This window comes from Cryptomeria japonica, chromosome 6 (assembly GCF_030272615.1).
Source record: "Cryptomeria japonica chromosome 6, Sugi_1.0, whole genome shotgun sequence".
Taxonomy (NCBI): domain Eukaryota; kingdom Viridiplantae; phylum Streptophyta; class Pinopsida; order Cupressales; family Cupressaceae; genus Cryptomeria; species Cryptomeria japonica.
The window spans coordinates 560,938,538-560,944,277 of record NC_081410.1 but is presented as its reverse complement, the minus strand read 5'-3'; the positions used below and the strand labels follow the sequence as shown (position 1 = coordinate 560,944,277).

The 5,740-nt window shown below is 34.0% G+C and overlaps 1 non-coding gene across 1 annotated transcript; it reads left to right on the top strand.

The window, feature by feature from the left end:
* Window positions 1-351: 351 nt before the first annotated feature.
* On the top strand, window positions 352-502 carry LOC131079461 (U4 spliceosomal RNA). Its single transcript, XR_009113980.1, has one exon. It is a non-coding gene; the product is annotated as a U4 spliceosomal RNA (small nuclear RNA).
* The last annotated feature ends 5,238 nt before the right edge of the window (window positions 503-5,740 follow it).

The window sequence follows — 5,740 nt, the reverse complement described above, 5'->3', positions numbered from 1 at the left end:
AACATTATCATCTCAACTCTTTTTATAGAGTAACTGATTCATTTACCCTAAATTTTTCCTACGATAATTCGAAAACACATTATTTTTGTACGTGGGGTGAGCGATATACAACTTCAAGTTAAATGTATAGTTATTGCATTCAAACTGGGTTCGTATTTATTTAATCTCCACGGATATTAAAAGTCATGACGCAATAAATAAAATAACGAACCAGAAATAGGAGAGAAATACGCTGCAAGAGCAATTCGATTTTCCATTTGACAGCAGCCAAGTTTAGTCCCACATGCACTGTGAAGAATCGTGCCGTTGATTAAAGCACTTTATAAAAGGATATCGATTAAATTCTTTGTCATCTTTGCGCTTGGGGCAATGACGCAGCTAGTGAGGTTATAACCGAGGCGCGTCAATTGCTGGTTGAAAACTATTTCCAAACCCCCTCTTTGGCCTTCCTTCAATAGTGGGCCATTGAGAATTTTTGGAGGGCCGGCTCTATAGCTTAGGCCCACACAAAACATAAAATCAAATTGAATGGAAATTAGGTCACTGTTTATTATGGACATCCATAAGACCTAGACCACCTTACCATCATCTCTAGGTAGACAATATCTATTCCAAGCCAAGCAACCTTGTGGAATCCTTTCTTGTGGTCAAAGCTAGACCATAGAAATCATGTAGAAGTATCTCAAGTTTGTTATAAATTGTTTAATTGTTTTCATAATGATACATGTTCGATAATTGGGACTTCTAGATCAAAATTAAAAGTTCCTTGCAAGTTTGGACAACTTAAATTTGGAAGCTTTGGAAGCTATGTCAATGTGTAGATGGATAGGCTTGGAAAACAACTACTTGGTAATGTAGTTGTCAATGTGTAGAGGGATAGGCTTGGAAAGCAAATCAAATCCCTAGGAATTTGAAGACCATTCCATTGTTAATTTGTAGTTGACTCTAGTCTTGAATATTTATGGTTTGAGAAATAGTCTATCTTTAAATTCAAGTGTCGTTCAATTGAATGCTTGAACCTAAAGCTAAACTAAAGGTGTCCAAACCCTTGAAGGCTTATTTGATTTTTTTTGATTTTTTTTCAGTACGCCAAGGGTATCCCCGCAACCCAGTCCAGCGACCCAACTTGCCTTACCTTGGGCTTACTTTTATTGCCAAGTTAGGGCCAGGAAGGGGCAAACTGAGGTGAGACTAGTCCCCTAGGGAGAGAATCCAAAGCCCACAACCAGTCCTCCCTCTTAAATCCGAGAGGAAGTCGAACTCGAGACCAATGGGGAGAAAACCCATCGCCCAAGCCAACTCACCTACCCGTACGAGCTAAAGGCTTATTTGATATTAGTATCATCCTAGGCTTATTTGATATTAGTATCGTCCTCTAGTAAACAGGGGCAGGAATCACTTATGAAATATCTATTAAAAAGATTTCAAGGGATGTTCATGGGAGATAAATTCTCCTAACTAGTTTATGCAAGATGGAGGCAACAAAAACCATAAGCAACTAGAACATAGAGAGAAGGCATAAGAAGATACCCTTACATGATAGAGAATAAGAGCCCAACTTGCTTGATTGGATGCCATTAATGGAAAACCAAGCAAAAACATTAATAAACAACATGATCAAAAGAATATTTTTTTTACCAAATCCCAAGGCACACAACTTGACAAGAATAAAGGCCATTCAACTTTATCATATGCATTTAAAAGTCAGAGTTAACGAAGACCATCTCCTAATTGATAACTCTAATGGGAAGACCAGCTTTGAGATTGCAATAGTATTATCAAGAATAAAATTAATTTTGATAAATCTAATTTTTTTAGAACAAACCATAAGTAAAAAAATATAGTGAATTTTTAGGGATAAAGACATTATCAATAATTGTGTAGGAGGCACTGAGAAGAGTGACGAGTCTTTAATAATGAATTAGTTCTAGATTTTGAACCTTAAGTATGAATTTGATGTTGCATATATTTATCATCATTATTAAGGAATTGGTATGAAAAGCCTTGAGATAAACTTGATTTAGGCTGAGTCCAACCTAATCATGAATGGTTTTGTTAAGTTGACTAGGGAACTAATCACATCCATGAGCTTTGCTTGCTAGCCATTATTACATGAAGGTCATCTTTAGTAAGAAATTTGTCACAAGCTACAATCTAGGAGGCTTAAAGGTAGCCTGGGACCACATACAAAAATTGCTACATGTCCTTAGCTCATGCTTGAGAGGATTCCTAAGATTTGAAACATTATTATAACGTTGAACAAAAGCATGGATAATGTTGGGAAGTTATGTAAGGTAAAGATTCACTTCCCTAATGACCTTTATTTTTGATAGAATGTTGATCTCGTAGAGCTTAAAAAATCTCTTTGGAGGCTGTCACAAACCTTCAACAATGAAGCTTGGCTTTGATTTCCCTTAATAATAGGGGTATCAAAAAATTGTAATTGGTGGTGGAGTTTGATCACTTAGAGTTGCAAAGGCTTGTGGAAGGACATCATTTTGAGTTGAGTGGAGTGTGGCCACATAGGATTTTCTCATATGTGCTCTAGTTCATGGCTGTATATTTGCATGAAAAAAATAATATGTGTGATAGCATCAAACCACTAATTAATTTAGAGTCACACTCTTCTTGCATATGTGGAAACACAGTCTAGACATGTCAGAATGAGAAAGAGCAGCTCATGCATGAGAAAGGAAATGGCTATACAACCCTTAGGATGTACCAAACATTCATGGCAATATATTTATAATGTACAAAGGGTTGATATCTGGACACATCTTAAGGATTGGATAGTTGTTTCCCACGTTTAAGAAAAAATGGACCTTTTCTATTAAAAGTGATTCATGCATGAGAAATGTAAGATGGGAAGATCATTTGCCTTCTTGACATATTCTGTCATGGGACTGATTGCTTGCAATTGCCATACCCAAACACAGTGTTGTTCCCATAGTAGTTCACCTACATGCATATGCATACATATGATATGCATATGTATGCATACATATGCATTCATATGTATGTTTATTGTCTTCTTTACTCAAATGTATAAATGTATGCATATGCATACGCATGCATACATATGAATGCATCTACATACATATTACACAACAACAATATAAAGTGAGAGAGATCATTGAAATGAAACCCTCAACGCGATAACAATATTCCCATTAAATTTCATGATTAAAAATGAGGGGTTTCGAATAAAAGCAGATAATAATCTATCTTTTTCGTATTTTGTGTAATGATTTTGGAATTATAAAGTGAGAGAGATAATTGAAATGAAACCCTCAATGCCATAACAGTAATCCCATTAAATTTAATGATTAAAAATGAGGGGTATCGAATAAAATAAAATCATCTATCTTTTTCGCATTCTATGTAATGATTTTGAAATTATAAAGTGAGAGATAATTGAAATGAAACCCTCAACGCCATAACATTAATCACATTAAATTTCATGAATAAAAATGAGTGGTTTCGAATAAAATATGATTTATCTATCTTTTCACATTATGTGCAATGATTTTGGAATTATAAAGTGAGACAAATCATTGAAATGAAACTCTCAATACCATAACCATGAACCCATTAAATTTCATGATTTAAAATGAGGGGTTTCGAAAACATTCAGACAATAATATATCATTTTCGTATATTGTGCAATGATTTATGCATTATATAGTGAGAGAGATCATTGAAATGAAACTCTCAATGCCATAACCATAAACCCATTAAATTTCATGAATTTAAAATGAGGGGTTTTGAAAACATTCAGACAATAATATATCATTTTCGTATTATGTGCAATGATTTATGCATTATAAAGTCAGAGAGATCATTGAAATGAAACCCTCAACGACATAACAATAATCCCATTAAATTTCATGATTTAAAATGAGGGGTTTCAAAAACATTCAAACAATAATATATCATTTTCATATTCTGTGCAATGATTTATGCATTATAAAGTGAGGGAGATAATTGAAATGAAACTCTCAATGCCATAACCGTAAACCCATTAAATTTCATGATTAAAAATTGTTAGGAATAAGGTGTCTCAACCTTGGATAATTCCTATTCTTATTATTTGTTTTGTAAAATGTATTTCTTGCAAATAATGTAATTAAGTTTGAGTGTACATGTCTAGTTGGCATGTTGATGTGTCACTCCACTTGATGTGTCGACATCTTGAATTGTGTGTAAGGAGACCATGGCTGAAACGGTTATGACGGATTCCTATGACACGTAAGAGCTATTTTTAGGAGATTTCAATGACGGGTGAAGACATGCAAGACATGTGGCAACTGATAAAGTTGAGTACGGAATTTTTTTTAGGGTTCCTATTTTCTCGAAGAATGGTAAAACCCTAATACGGCTATCTTTGGAAGTTGCCCTAAAAAGGAAAGCGCATAAGCGTTTTTTAGGGTTATAGACTGTGATACGAAAATAGTGTATTGTTGGTATGATATTGTGCTACTGGATTTGTCTTGAAGTGTCGATTGTCTCCTTAAAGAACTTGCATTGCAAGTGTGTTGTAATCGTTGTGTTGAAGATAATACATTGTGCAGGTATTGGAGTGTTGGGGTTTTTTACCAAAAGGTTTTCCCCAGGGTAAATCATTGTGTCATTCTCTATTTTCTGTATGGATGGTATATGGCTGCAATATCTTTGTTAAAGTAGTTAACGAATCTGAAATTGTAAGGATTTAAAAGAATTTGCACAATACTTTCCTCTAGAGATTAGTGTAGGAAGTTGTTTTCGCACCTGAGTTTCCTTACAAAAATGAGGGGTTTCGAAAAAAATCAGACAATAATATATCCATTTCACATTTTGTGCGATGATTTATGCATTATAAAGTTAGAGAAATAATTGAAATGAAACCCTCAACAACATAACAATAATCCCATTAAATTTCATGATTAAAAATGAGGCATTTCAAATAAAATCAGACATTAATATATCATTTTCGCATTCTATGTAATGATTTATGCATTACAAAGTGAGAGAGATCATCTAAATGATACCCTCAATGCCATTAACAAAAATGATGAAAAAAAAAGCAAAATGCATGTACGAAGGAGCAGAAATCCATCATTGAACATGAAAATTACAAGGAGGAAGGATGCATGCGCATTACTTGGGTGTGTGCAATGAGTTTGTCCACTGAAGGCAATGAGGAAACGAAACTCATTGTAGAGCCGTGGCAAGAGGAAACAGTAGGGAAAATAATCCTCAAATCCGCCAAAATGACATGTTTTTAGGGCTCAATTAATATTTCAAATGCGTGCCAACGAAAATATGTACAAGGCTGAGGGTTGGCATAAAATTGTGTGTCATCGATTCGATGGCCACACACTCCTAATATTAAAGTGACAAATGTGTGTAGGCCCATATGAATGAACACTTAGAATTAGGTGTTTTTTATTTTTTAATTGCATATTTTTTATTTTGTAATTGATTTTTTAATTTTTATATATTGGTGTTCTAGTGAACCACTATTGACACAAAGTTCATTATGTATCGGGTGACACTTTGAAATGACCACTTTTTAACCTTTTCGCACATAATGAATTCCATAACATACATCATTACTACCCAAACCAAAATCCGATGTACATTTTAAGAGTTCTAGGTATGTGAAGTTAGCTATATCCACCACTGATGCTCTTCCCCTAAATAAATTATGAAATTTAATAAATTTATTTATTTATTTTTTAAAAAGTGAAACACTGTGCGC